This window comes from Bos indicus x Bos taurus, chromosome 18 (assembly GCF_003369695.1).
Source record: "Bos indicus x Bos taurus breed Angus x Brahman F1 hybrid chromosome 18, Bos_hybrid_MaternalHap_v2.0, whole genome shotgun sequence".
Classification (NCBI taxonomy): Eukaryota; Metazoa; Chordata; class Mammalia; order Artiodactyla; family Bovidae; genus Bos; species Bos indicus x Bos taurus.
Genome location: NC_040093.1, coordinates 15,722,003 through 15,737,253, shown reverse-complemented (window position 1 = coordinate 15,737,253; position 15,251 = coordinate 15,722,003).

The window sequence follows — 15,251 nt, the reverse complement described above, 5'->3', positions numbered from 1 at the left end:
TACATGTGAGTATAATGAGGACAGAAGAGAGAGAGTGGGCAAGAGGCACGCATGTGACCCCTCTGTCTCCTGCTTGGCACTTATTTCCTCTTTCTGGAATTGGGTTTCCCCACTTCGGATTCGAGAGTTGGACTGTGAAGAGAGCTGAGCACTGAAGAATTGATGCTTTTGAACTGTGGTGTTGGAGAAGACTCTTGAGAGTCCCTTGGACTGCAAGGAGATCCAACCAGTCCATTCTGAAGGAGATCAGCCCTGGGTGTTCTTTGGAAGGAATGATGCTAAAGCTGAAACTCCAGTACTTTGGCCACCTCATGTTAAGAGTTGACTCATTGGAAAAGACTGATGCTGGGAGGGATTGGGGGCAGGAAGAGAAGGGCATGACAGAGGATGAGATGGCTGGATGGCATCACCGACTCGATGGACATGAGTTTGAGTGAACTCCGGGAGTTGGTGATGGACAGGGAGGCCTGGTGTGCTGCGATTCACGGGGTTGCAAAGAGTCGGACACAACTGAGTGACTGAACTGAACTGAACTGAACTTCCCAGAAGGTGCCAGTGGTAAAGAACCCGCCTGCCAATGTAGGAGATGTAAGAGATGCAGATTCGACCCCCTGGAGGGCATGGCAACCCACTCCAGTATTCTTGACTGGAGAATCCCATGGACAGAGGAGCCTGGAGGGCTACAGTCCATAGGGTCACACAGAGTTGGACACAACTGAAGGGACTTAGCACACACGCACCAGTGCAAAGGGAGTATTTGGAAGAGAAGGTTGTACTGGAGGGTGTGTGAAGTCCCCTTTAGAGGTGATTCCTGGTGTCAGGGCTGTTAGCAGGCAGAGGAGACTATGTCAGGAGAGATTTGGGTAAACTCCAGTGTCAGGAACAGAGAGAAATCCTGGGATTCTGAAGGTGGGGGAAGAAAAAGGAGGAGTGGTCCCATGTGCCCCCTTCACTGACACTTTTCCTTCATAATGACACTTAAGCCCATCACAGTACTGTGACGATTACGCCCACTTCCTCATGATCTTATTGACTCTCTATAACAGCAGGGCTGGTTCATTATTGTCTTCACTTGGCAGTTGAGAAGCCTGGGACTCTATAAAGCCACTTGCTGGAGGTCACACAGGTAGTAGGTGAGGGAGCTGGAACTGGAACTCTCTCCTGGTTCTCCTTCCATGGACTAGCCTGGCCCACCCTTGGGGCCACGTGAGAGTCAAGGCTGGAGGCAGGTGAGTGTTGACGTTGGCATCAGCCTTGGACACAGGGATTACATTAGGTTCTGCTTTTGGCATCAGGTAGCCCTGGGGAGGTAGGGTATCCTGTTGGCACTGAGCCTGCCCCCGGGTAGACACTAGGATTAAACACAAGTTGACATTGAACCTGATGCCAGGAAAACAGTAATAGAGCCACTTGTGGTATCAAGAGGGCTCTGCGGGTAGGCACAGGGGCTACCTTCAGGACAGCGTAAGGGTGTCACCGTAGAGATCCAGAGGTTGGTCCCAGTGGGTTCTGATAAGAACATCCCGTGGGTGCTGAGATGGATCCTCTGTGGGCCTGAGAGGGGGCCCCGGATGGATCCCAGACAGGCTCTGACAGTCGGACAACCCTGCTCAGGTGCCACCTCTAACCTTGGACAAGAGCAGGTGCGTTAGGCTGGTACTCCTGGCGCTGGCATCTTGCTAGATCATTCTAGGCTGCTGAGCTCTGAGTCCTTCGGGGAGGGGACAAAGGGCAGAGAACAAAGCAAAGAGATGAAAGTTGTTTGTTGGTTTTGGAGGGGGAAGAGGAGGACAAGAGGATTAGCTCCGGCTTGGCAGGTATCAGTCTCCCTAATCCTGATTGCCAGCTGCACCTGGGCTGGCCCCATGCCTGCGTCCGCCTCTTCCCCCTTATTCCATGACAAGGAGGGAGGCAGAAATTTGGGGAGTCTGTTTTTCAATGAGATTGGCACCAGCGAGGGCACTCACTGAGTGTTCAAACAGGCTGCTGTGAGCTGGGTGGGGAGGAGAAGCACTTGGGGGACAGTGAGGTCAAGTGAATTTGACTTTGATGTTGGCTCTGGAACATGGAGCAAGAGGTTACTGTGCATCATCACGTGTTGTATCTCCCGGAGGCAGGCAGGACACGTGCTAGCCTGTGGTGGCCTGGATATGGGCTTCTAGAGTAGTAGCCCGTAATCAATTAATAGACTTTATTTTTGTGTATCTGAGATGCAGACAGTTGGGATTGTCAGTCCAGATGGAAAGTGAGGTTAATTAGTTCCATTTTACTACAATGGAAAAGAAGTCTGTAAGGTGAGGCCAGGCCATTTCCATCCTCTTTTGGTAAAATATTGAGTGGTTGGTAAAGTTTTGTATAATATAAAAAAATAAAAAGCACTGAAAAAAGTTAAAAACAACAACAACAAACAGTTTAACGAGTAGCTAGTGGTGAACCCTGGAAAATCCTTTCTCCTTGCTGGGTCTCAGTGTCCCTGTCAGGACAATGGAACAGTGGTTAAGAGCAAGATGAAGGCATAGATTGGAATCCCCTCTGTGGTTGGGTCACTTTGAACAGATAACCTCACCTCTCTGGACCTTATAGGGCCAATGATGGTACCCACCTCTTAGTCTCTTTTGGTAAGGAATCAGTAGGTTAATGCATGGCTGCAGTAGGTTTGAGCTGTACGGCAGTAAGCACTCAGTCAATATTATCCGTTCTTACCATTAATCCATGCAATGAAGGCCACAGATAAGAGCTTCTGTAAGCATTCCTCTGTATTTTACATTGTCCAGCACAAAGTCTCTAAAGTTTTTCCTTTGGAAAAGGAGAAAGAGAAAGTTTTGCGGGAAGCTCCCTCCCCATTTCTTCCTCCGGACAGCAGAACTGTATTCCCTGGACGTCCCTGGTGGCTCAGTGGTAAAGAATCCGCCTGCCAATGCAGGAGCCACAGGGTCGATCCCTGGGGTCTAAGAAGGTCTCACCCGCTGCAGGGCAACCAAGCCGGTGCCACAACTACTGAGCCTGCGCTCTCGAGCCTGAGAGCGACAGCTACGGAAGCCCGCGTGCCTAGAGCCAGTGCTCTGCGGCAAGAGAGGCCGCCGTAATGAGAAGCCGCCATAATGAGAAGCCCGTGCACTGCCGCGAAGAGTGGCCCCCGCGCACCCCAACTAGAGAAAGCCCGCGCAGCAGCTAAGATCCGGCACCACCAAAAAAATAAGATAAAATAAAGACGTCTCTTCTTAAAAACGAACAAAGGAAAACTGTACCTCCTAGAGCTGTGCTAGGAAGTGGATCTCTTAGGCACCTCCTGGAGGGATGGTGGTTAGGCAGTGGGCCAGGATTAGACTCTCTGGACAGGTGTGGAACTCTGCCCAGGGCTTTGCCCAGCGTTGTGCTTTGTCTTTGTCCCCCCGTGTCTGACTTTCTGTGTGTCTTGCTCTCTCTCCTCCCCTGCAGGTCAGCCTGCCCTTCAACCTTCTTGTGTGCTTCTGGATCTGTTTATATTTGTGTCATTTTTGCCCAGTGGGTTTTCCTAGATGCCTCAGTCATTTTTCTCCTTCTTTATTTATTTAGAGACATATCTTTTAGTTGAATTAATAGACTTTTATTTTGTACCTCTGAGATGCAGGCAGTTGGGATCCTCAGTCTAGATGGTAGGTGAGGTTAATTAGTTACATTGTACTACAATGGAAAGAATTCTGTAAGTCAAGGCCAGGCCATTTCCATCCTCTTTTGGTAAAAGTATTGAGTGGTTGGTAAAGTTTTGTATTATATAAAAAGATAAAAGAGCACTGAAAAAAAGTTAGACTATTTTAAAGAATTTTATATCACAGAAAAATCGAGCATTCCCATGTTACACCTTCCCCCAATACACAGTTTCTCCAATTATTGAATATTTTACATTAGTATGGTTAGTATGGTTGTTGCTGTTTAGTTGCTAAGTCATGTCCAACTCTTTTTGTGACCCCATGAAATGTAGCCCTCCAGGTTCCTCTGTCCATGGGATTTCCCAGGCCAGAGTACTGGAGTGGGTTGCCATTTCCTTCTCCAGGGGATCTTCCCAACCCAGGGATCTAACCTGCGTCTCCTGCAAGGCAGGCGGATTCTTTATCACTGAGCCACCTGGGAACTCTGGTTAGTATGTTTCATATTAAAAGTATAAACCAATACATTATTATTATTACAGTCCATGCTTTATTCAGATTTCCTTCCTTTACCTAATGCCCCTTTTCTCCTCTAGGATACCACATTTTATTTGATTATCATGTCTCCTTCAGCTCTTTTCGGTTGTAAGTTTCTCAGACATTTCTGGTTTCTTTGTTTTTGATGCCCTTGGTAATTTAAATGAGGACTGGTCAGATACATTGTAGAATGTTCGATGAAGCTTTTCTGATGCCTCCTTATTTATACATCTGAATGTGTGTGGACTTATGGGTGCACTCTTGAGGTGTCTGTGCGTGTGTGTGCATGTATGTTTCCATGTGTCCACATTGATGTATTACTTTATGCATCTTTGTGGAGTGTGTGTTTGTGCATAAGTGAGTATCCATACGTGTTTATGTGTGTGAGTGCATGACGGGGTGTGCACGTGTCTATTGCCAGTATGGCTGAATGCACGCCGGTCTCTGCATCTGTCTGTGGGTAACATGAGTGCCTGCTTTGGGATATGTCTGATAGAGGATATTTACATGTGTGTCTCTGGGTCCAGCTTGATGTGTGACTATGTGTGCCCATCTGTGCTTGTAGAACTCATGACCATACATGAGTGTATGGATTTGTGTGTGTGTGTATTCTGGTGTATGTAAGCATGTGAGCCACATTGCAAACATGGAAATGTCAGCTCTGCTTGTGCTTCCCTGTGTTTGGATTCCAAGAGCCCTGGCCCAGCTCCATTTCTCTTCTTAAGAAACAAACAAACATTTCCCTTATTTTTCAGGATATTACTTCCTTCAGTTTTCAAGGATCAAATTGGGTAGAAAAAGCCTCCATAGGACAGGTGTGTGTCCTGAGATCATTCTGAGGTAGGTTACTCCCATTGGATCAGCTTCTCAGGAAATTCTCCTTCCCACGGTATTATCCCCAGGCTCCTAATAAGCCTTTTAATAGAGGCATTTGACCGGTGTTCACAGAACCCACTGCTTCATGCCAGCCTATGCTGGGTGATGCTCAGGGCACAGGGGCGGCCAAGACAGCCCCGGGACCTGCCTTCATGGAGCTTTTTCTCCAGAGGGGGAGACAGATCAGTCGCTAGACACTGACAGCCCAGAATGGATAGTGCTGGGAGGAGGAGGAACAGCTAGAGGGGTCAAGGCCACGACAGGGGGACTCAGGCAGAGGGGTCAAGGTCAAGATGGGGGGACATAGGCAGAGGAGTCAAGGTCAAGATGGAAACACAGGCAGAGGAGTTGGGGCTTGGACGAAGGAGGCAGAGGTGTCTGTCAGAGTCCAGAAATGGCATTTGATTCAACCTTGTAGGTTCTGGATTAGCTACTAGAGGCCTCAGTAGGGACTTTTCAATGGGAGGATAGGGAGAGTGGGGAGGGGAGAGTTGCTGGCAGAGTCAGCTTGTATAAAGGCCAGAGGCCTATGAAGTGTGGATGAGAGCTGTTAAGAGCACAGAGATCCGGGGCCATGTTCACTGATGAGTCTGGAGCCATGAGCAGGAGTCGAATCTGGGGATGGGGTGCGGGGGTGGGAAGTTTGGACTCTGTCCTGAAGCTACAGGGGGTCACAGAGGCTTTTAAGCAGAGGAACAAAATAGTCAGATTTGTGTTTTAGAAAGATTTTTCAAATTTTTGGAGATGAGACTACAAGCCAGGAGATGAGGAAGTGACTCATACAGGCAACCAGGTGAGAGAGGACAGGACTATGAGGATGGAGAGAGAGGAATGGGATGGAAAAAGATACAGAAGGAAGAACTATTTCTTCCTTGATTCTGTGTTGGCTGTACTGGGGTGAGGCTGAGGGAAGAATCTAGTGTGGGGGAGAGATGGTAGTGTTATTTATTGGTTTGGGGAGACAGGTCAAGAACAGGTCTGAGGCAAAAGAAAAACGAGCTCAACTTTGGAATAGTGAACCATGGCATAGTCCCTGTGCTTAGGGATTTCTTAGACTAGTGGCAGAGCAGACCTGGATAAATTAAAGTCCTCAATGATGCCATTAGGATTAGTTAGTAATTTTTAGTAATAAATTGCCACTTAGGTTTGAGGATTGGGAAGGCTTGATAGGGGAGGTGTCATTTAAACTGGGTCTCGTGGGATGAGTTCACAATAAGGGAAGAGAGCCAGGTGGTCCAAGCGAGAGCTGGGTGGTCCAAGCCAGGTCTTGGACGTATGAGATAGATGGAGCAAAACAGATGTATTTCACAGCAACACCCCTCTTGCTCTTTCTCCCAACCATATCCATCAACTTTCCATCCTCTACCTGCTAGCCTGACCCAAAACTCTTAGGAAAAACCTGGCTCATGCCCACAAGGGAGTCTTTTTTTAAAGTTGAAGTGAAATATGCAGAACATAAAATGAACCCTTTAAAGCAAACAGTTCAGCGGCACTTGGGACAGTCACAGGATTGAGAAACCACTGCTTCTAACGAGTTCCAAATGAGAGTCTTGTTTTGTTTTTTCTTCTCTTTTGGGGCTGCTCCACGTGGCCTATGGGATTTTAGTTCCCTGACCAGGGATCAAAACTGCACCCTCAGCAGTGAAAGCACGGAATCCTAAGCACTGGACCGCCAGGGAGTTCCCCCAAAAGAAGCTTAAGTGAGCCCTCTTGTTTTAAACTTTATATATTAGTACTGTGATAATGATATCATTCATTGAACTTATCATCTTAATGTATGAAATTTTTAATGAGTCTAATCTTATTACAGTCCTCATACCAAGCCTATGGTGTTGGTTTTGTCATTCCCGTTTTGCAAATGAGCTAACTAAGACCCAGAGTTGGAAGTGAATTGCTTTGGGTGTTATCGCCAATAAAGATAGATCTGGACATGGTCTTGTGTGATTATAAATTTCATACTCTTCACCACCACTCTAGACTGCCAAATCCTACCTTTTTTTCCTTATGAATGATCAAAAAACTGCCCCTGATAGCCTGTCATTTTAAAAAACTTCCCCTAAGGTTGAAAAAAATATTAAAAAATATGTTTAAAAGGTATCTTGATAGGAAGGATACTTAATGTTCTATCAAGTTTTCAGTCTTTGGAACATTAACCAAAGAGTTGGTCAACCAGTTGTTACCATCCAAGTCATGGGCAGTGAAATGGTAAGTGAGCCTGGAGAATAAGAGGCTTTGGTCAGGGAGTGAAATGTTTGTGTTTCAGATTTCAGTGATGATAGGAATTAGGGTGGGTTGAACAGGAGTGTTGGTTGGAATGCAGTGAAAGAGAAGGTCAAAGAAAGTCAAGGTTTTTTTTGTTTGTTTGGACAGCTCACACCTATGGCCACCGAAATGCCTCCTTCCCAAAAGAATGGCAGGTCTTGGAGTAGAGAGAGGGGAAAAGTTTGCCAGATGACAACAGGGATGAAGGAGGCAGACTTGAAAAAAGAAAAACAAAATTTACAAGTGGATTGAGTGGTCATACTTTGGAAGTGCTCTGAGGAGTTTCTGATTCTGGTAATGGTTGAATAGCTTCTATGGGGTCAAACAGGGCTTCCCAGGTGACGCTAGCGGTAAAGAACCTACCTGCCAATGCGGGAGACACAAGAGAGGTGGGTTTAATGCCTGGGTTGGAAAGATCCTCTGGAGAAGAAAATGGCAACCCACTCCAGTATCCATGCCTGGAGAATTCCATGGACAGAGGAGCCCGGCGGGCTGCCTGGTTTGGCATGACTGAGTGACTGAGCACACACATAAGATCAAGCATCCTGAAAATAACAACTATAAATTCAAAATAAAATGCTTAAAAAACCCAATTCCCTGAAATTTCTGGATAGTGAATAAAGCAGGCAGATACTGAAGGGGGCCAGAGGAAGATAATTTCATGTGTTTTTTTTTTTTTTGTATATACACACACACACACACACACACACACACACACACACTTATGGGCCTGAAAGCAGGTGCCCTGGAAAGTGCCATGGAGGCAGATAAAACCCAGATAGAAACATTGGTATTTTTCTGACTTGAAGGACCAAGGAACAGAGTTTAGGGTAATTATAACATCTGATGGTAGTGATGGCAAAATATTGAAAGAGGAGAGAGACAGAGAGGGGGAGCCCCAAATTCTATGTATAAACACTGTCCGAATTTCTGACTGCTTTTTGAACTGTTTATGTGCTGGAAAATTCCAAGTGGTGTCAGCTAAGACTAAAAGAACTGAAATAAGATTCAGAGCTGAACATTTGAACTCAGCCAAGGTAACTGCTCCCTGAAAATGAAACAAATCAATATTCTTCAACAGAACATCACAGAACCCAGAGTCTCTACAATGTATCACTTGCAGCATTCAGGATAAAATCCAAAATTACGAGGTATATGAAGATATAGGAAAATATAACCATACTCGGAGAAGGAAATGGCAACCCACTCCAGTGTTCTTGCCTGGAGAATCCCAGGGACGGGGGAGCCTGGTGGGCTTCCGTCTATGGGGTTGCACAGAGTCGGACATGACCGAAACGACTTAGCAGCACCATGAACTTAGTAACTCGAAGGTTGATGTCATTCTCCCAAATTGGCGGTTGGAGAGCCAGGGTGCAATATATCCCTATGAATGATGCTCATAATATGAGTTAAGAGCATCAAGAGGGGGGAATGAAGAAGGAATTCATAGGGCCTGGACTCCATTTAGGCTTGTTCATGCTGATCATGCTCGGCCACCTTTCCAACGGACTCTGAACTCTGTGTTTAGTGCCTATGAAAACAACAACAGAAGGATAAGACCCCTCCCAGACTGGGGAACCTTGAAGATCATATCTAGGTTACTCATCGCCTAAGAGAAAACATACACTAATCACCCCTTTCTCCAGACAGGCCATAAATTTTTCTGTATCTATCGGAGTGTAACCTCGGATGTATTGATTATTGGCTAATTGTTTGACTGTTTGAACACATGAGCACATAGCACGTGAATGATGGGGTTATTGGGATTGTATTTTCCTTGGTTTATGTAAGTCTCAAGGAATTTGGAGTGGTGGGTTCAGACACGTACACATGGGGTATAAAAGATTTTCACAAATGCTGGTCGGGGTCCTTGGCTGAGAGGAGACTCTGCCTTGGGCCCACCGGTGTAATAAACTGCACTCCACTGTCCAAAAAAAAAAAAAAAAATATATATATATATATAACCATACTCAAGAGAAAAGGCAATTGATGGAGAACAACCCTAGCATGACCCTAATTTTGGAGTTTAGCAGACAAAACTTAAAAAAACACCGGTTATGTCTTATGCTCAAGGATGTCAAAATGGTGTTGAGATACAAGAGGTATTGACTATAATTCTGATCCTGAGACTCTTTGAAAGTGGTTGAATGAGTAACTTGCATTGGAGAGAGTATTAAGAAAGAGAGCTGTGCTCTTGAAAGACTATTTGGTGTAGGACTGGGAAATGGAGAGAAAATTTGGACAAATGGTTCATTTATTAACCAACTGTTCATAGAACACCTGCTGAAGTGGCCAGGATGGCAGAGCAGGAAGACCCTGAGCATACCTTCTTCTACAGACACACCAAAATTACAACTATTTACAGAGCAACAATTGATAAGAAAGGCCTGAAGACTAGCAGAAAAGATCTTCAGCTACAAGTATAAAGAAGGAACCACAATGAGGTGGGTAGGACAGGCAGAAATGTAGTGTAGTCAAGACCTATACCCCCAGGTGGGCAACCCACAAACAGGAGGATAATTACAGTTGTAGAGATGCTTACCAAGGACCAAGGGGTTCCAAACCTCAAACTCCCCAACTAGGAAGTCCAGCAGCAGGAAGATGAGCCCCCAGAATGTTTGACTTTGAAGGCCAGTGGAGGTTACTTCAAGTCATGAGCCATGGCCAAAGTTTCTGGGTTTCTTTTTTAAGCCACCCAGTTTTTGATACTTTGACTTGGTACCTAGGAAGCTTTTCCATTGGTTCCTTGGGCTTCCCTGGTGGCTCAGACAGTAAAGAATATGCCTGCAATGCAGGAGACCTGGGTTCAAGCCCTGAGTCGGGAAGATCCTCTGAAGAAGGAATGACCACCTGCTCCACTATTCTTCCCTGGAGAATTCCATGAACAGAGGAGACAGGTGGGCTACAGTCCATGGGGTCAAAACAGTTGGACACAGCTGAGGGACCAACTCTGTTTACACTAGGAAGCTACCAGGCTTAGCAAGTTAATACATCCATTAACAGAAAAATGGATAAGAAAAATATGGTATATCCATACAATTGAATTTTATTCAGCCACAAAAAGGAATAAAGTACTGTTCCATGCTATCACTAGCAGGAAACTTGAAAACATTACACTAGGCAAAAGAAGCCAGTCACACAAACTATCACATGATTGTATGATTGCATTTACATGAAAGTCAAGAATAGAGAACCTGTAGAGATAGAAAGTTGGAGAAGGTGATGGCACCCCACTCCAGTCTTGCCTGGAGAATCCCAGGGATGGGGGAGCCTGGTGGGCTGCTGTCTATGGGGTTGCACAGAGTCGGACACGACTGAAGCAACTTAGTAGCAGCAGCAGCAGCAGCAGAGATAGAAAGTAGATTAATTGTTGCTTAGGATGGGAAGTGGGGTGACAGAATAGGGGAGAGACATCTAGGAGGTATGAAGTTTATTATTATTTTGCCACATTGTGAGGCAGGCATGTGGGATCTTAAGTTTCCAGACTAGGGATCGAATCTGTACCCCCTGAAGTGGAAGCACAGAGTATTAACCAGTGGACCAGCAGGGAGTTCCTTATATTTGAGGTGATGAAAATGTTCTAAAATCGACTGTGGTGATGATTGCATCTATCTATGAATGTATCAAAGAACATTTAATTGTACACTTTAAGTGGGTGGATTTTTATGACCTGTGAATAACTCAGTAAAACCTTTCAGGACTAGGGAAGTGGTACAGTGGATAAGAATCTGCCTGCCAAAGCAGGGGATGAAGTTTCCATCCCTGGTCTGGAAAGATTTCACAGGCCACAGGGCAACTAAGCCCACACACCACAACTACTGAGCCCAAGCTCTAGCACCCTCAAGCTGCAGCTGCTGAGCCCACAAGGTGCAACTGCAAGCCTGTATGCCTAGAGGCTGTGCTCTGGGACGAAACAGGCCACTGCAGTGAGAAGCCCACGCACCTCGATGAAGAGTGGTTCCTGCTCGGGGCAACTAGAGAAAGCCCACTCATAGCATTGAAGACCCAGCACAACCAAAAATAAATTATAAAAGAAGAAAAAAAAACTTCTCAGACCCCCCCTCCAAAAAAAAACTAGCAAAGAAAATGTTTGCTCTGACTCATATATCCTGATTGATTCTTCCTACCAGTGACATATAAAGACAATTGATTCACCTAGTTTCTGAGAAGAATTTACTCCAAGGAAATAAAAAGATACATCAATTCTCCAATCCTTTTTTTTTTAATTTTAGCCGTACCGCTTGGCCTTTCACACTGCTCATGGGGTTCTCAAGGCAAGACAAGAATACTGAAGTGGTTTGCCATTCGTGACTGAACTGAACTGATACCGTCTGGCGTATGGGATCTTAGTTCCCTGACCAGGGATGGAACCCTCGCCCCCTGCATTGGAAGCGTGACCTAACTACTGGATTGCCAGGGACGTCCCCTCTCAAACCTTATTCATACTACCTGGTGTCACCCCAAACCCTTGGGCTTCTCTTCTTATATCATAGCCTTTGACACTATCCTGTCCTTTCATCAGAGTCCTGGCCACTCTGGCTGTTATTGTCCCGAAATAAGTCAGTCTGTCTCACTGGACTGTGAGCCCCGTGTGGTCACTGAGTGAATGTAACCTTGTCATCATTATGTAATCAGGTCCTTCTACAGGGGCCTATTTAGAACAGGGATGTGTGTTGAATGTTGAATGAATAGCCCTTGGAATTTCTAGGAAGTTTCTAATTTGACTCTCCTCACCGATAAATGAAGGCTCTCTTGAGGGTCTTGAGTTCTTCCCAGAGAAAGTCCAGCAATTCTCTGCCCTGCTTCATGTATTAAACTTGTACATAAGATAAGTTGAGCAAGATTTTTCACAACTAAAAATGTTAGATGACCACTGGCCCGTACACTTATAAGGGTATTTGTAGCTTTGAAGTTCTGTGTTCATCAAAGATGTACCAACGCTTTAATGATGTGTGTTTGTGTGTCTATGTCTGTTGCAGTCATGGAGATGAGCCATTAAGATGTCCCTTCAAGAAAGAACTTGCCATTTAGCTGCAAGGAGTGCAGTGAGCTGACTGCCTCCAGCTGCAGCACCTTCAGGATCCACCTTGTTTTGGAGCAACATGGAGCAAAGTTACCTTTCCAGTAACTGATGGTTTTAGTCTCTTACTGCCCAGCTCTTCTTCCTCCCATCTTTCCTTTCATAGATGTCAGATCTATATCCTGGTCTGAAGACTTTTCCTGACCCATTATACTTTCTTCCTCTTTTGTCTTTCACACACATTGCCCTCCAATAAAATGATGCAGCTGTGTCTAAACCTCTGTTTTCCCAGAGGACTCAGTTTACCTCCTGTCTGTCGCGGCCTTTGTTCTCTGGCATGTGTGTGCATGCGTGCTAAGTCGCTTCAGTCGTGTCTGACTCTTTGCAACCCCATGGACTGTAGCCCTCCAGGCTCCTCTGTCCATGGGATTTCCCAGGCAAGAATACTGGAGAGGGTTGCCATGCCCTCCTCCAGGGGATCCTCCTGACCCAGGAATCGAACCCGTGTCTCTTTTGTCTCCTGCATTGGCAGATGGGTTCTTTACCACTGGTGCCACCTGGGAAGCCTATACCCTGTCTCAAAACTCTCTTCCAGTTTTGAGAAAACCCCCTATTGGATGCCTCTTTATCAGAGGAAAGTCTTTGCCTCCCACCACAGCAGCTGAATGGGTGCTATGAATTCTTCCTCGCCACATCCTGACTGTGGCTTGGCTAACTGGATCATCCTGCTGGGAACTTTGACTCTTGCTGGAGGAAGTGACACAGAAACACAGACACAATTAGGAAGTTGTCCACAGTGATTTCAGTGGGTCAAGAGTTCCAAGGCCGGGGGGCTGGGTGGGTGGCAATGGCAGCAGCAGCCCCTCGCCAGATGATTCTGGCCATTCCTTTGGGTGATGTTCTCTTGACCCAGCTGTTTTTTTTTTTTTTTTTTTTTTGCTACTCATATTCTTAGCCTGGCTTTCCAGAATTCACATAGATTTTGTGAGCGAACCAATCATCTTCCAGTAGCCAGCAGACTTTTCTACTTAAAATAGCCAATGACATTTGATGTTGATTAAAAATAGGAACCTTGGCTGTTAGGGGACTTGGGAGTCTCTGGCGGGGGGTGTCATGGTGAGAAGGAAGTTGTAAAGGATGAGCTGTTATCCGTAGAGTGATACTCGAACCCCCTCTTTCTCTCATGCCCTACCTTCAATACAGCAGCAAACGCACTCTCATGTTTTTGTTGTTTAATCTCTCAGTCGTGTCTGACTCTTTGCAACCCCATGGACTGTAGCCCTCCAGGCTCCTCTGTCCATGGGATTCTCCAGGCAAGAACACTGGAGTGGGTTGCCGTGCCCTCCTGACCCAGGAATTGAATCTGTGTCTCTTGTGTCTCCTGTGTTGGTAGGTGGATTATTTATCGCTGAGCCATCTGGGAAGCCCCTGCAGTCTGGTGCATCGTAAGAAATTCCAAATCTGTCATTTTCTCCCTACCTCCACTGGTTCTACTGTGTCTGAGTCAACATTGATGCTTGTCGTAGCTTCCTAGTTGGTCCTTGCTCTGGCCCTTACTCCCTCCCTCAGTTTATTCATTGAATAACAGCTAGCACAAGCCATTTAAAACATGTCAATACATGCCATCCTATGTTCCCCAACCTTCCCAAAGACCTCCATTGCACTCAAGTCCTCACCAAGGCCCCACATAATCTGGCCTTTTAACCCTATGCCCTCATTTCACTCACTCCTATGCTCTCCATTCCTCCTCTACTCCAGCCATACCTGTCTGCTTGTGGGTTCATCAGCACACACCCAGTCTTTTGCCTTACGGGTCTCCCCTTTTTTAATTGTTCTGCCAGGAACATTCCCTCCCCAGATACCTGAACAGCTTGCTCCTTATGGCCTTGTGAAACCACCCATGCCACCGATTTAAAATTCCAATTCTGGAATTTTTTTTTCTTTTCTCCCTTTTTTTGAGAATTATTTATTTGGCTGCACCAGGTCTTAGTTGCGGCATGCAAGCTCTTAGTTGTAGCTTGTAGGATTTAGTTTCCTGGTCAGAGATTGAACCCAGCTCCCCTGCACTGGGAGCTCAGAGTCTTAGCCATTGGACTACCAGGGAAATCCCTACTTTGCTTTTCTAATGCACCACACCATTTAAAACTTTTATTATGTTTATTCTTCATTATCTACCTTTGATCATTACCGGGGAAAGGTCAACGGAACAGCATAAAGACATGGAGGTCTACAATAAGAATTTGGTACAGATAGAAACCTAGGTGGAGGTGAACAAATGAACTTAAAATCTGCAAGCTTTTGCCAAAGTCTTGGCCAGGGCATTGCCTTTCTGCTGGATGTAGAAGATACACAGCTCCATATTTTGGGGTGACCCCTGCTGACCTGTGTCCCATGACAGTGTAATGGTGTTTTCTCTTAGGATTGTTGTGAGAACTGAAGGGGGATGAAGAGGTTGGGTGCGCCTGGACACTTGGGCAGAGCTCTGTTCTCCGACGGTTCCTTCCACGTCCAATAGGAGGCGCTCAGCGGACCATGAAGCAGAGCTCGTAGGTCGGAGGGATGTTGCCAAAGCCTGAGACCTTGGGCGTGATGTCGATGTCAGCAGGTGGCACCAGAGAGCGTAGGGAGAAGTTCTGAAGGATGGAGGTGAAGTAGAGGAAGAGTTCCATGCGGGCCATGGCCTCCCCCAGGCAGATGCGCTTTCCTGTGGGCACAGAGAGGGGATAAAGTGGGTGGGGGAATAGTGGGGAGAAGCAGACCCGCACGGGTTAGCAGAAGCATGGAGAGGATTCGGGTCTCACCACCGCTTAGCCTCAGCTGCCTCCTCTGCATCTCTGGGGTCATGATAACACCCACTTTTTAAGGTTATAAAGATGCAGTGGGTTTCTACAGTTAATGCTCTGCTAGGATCTTCCACGTATAGGGGACTC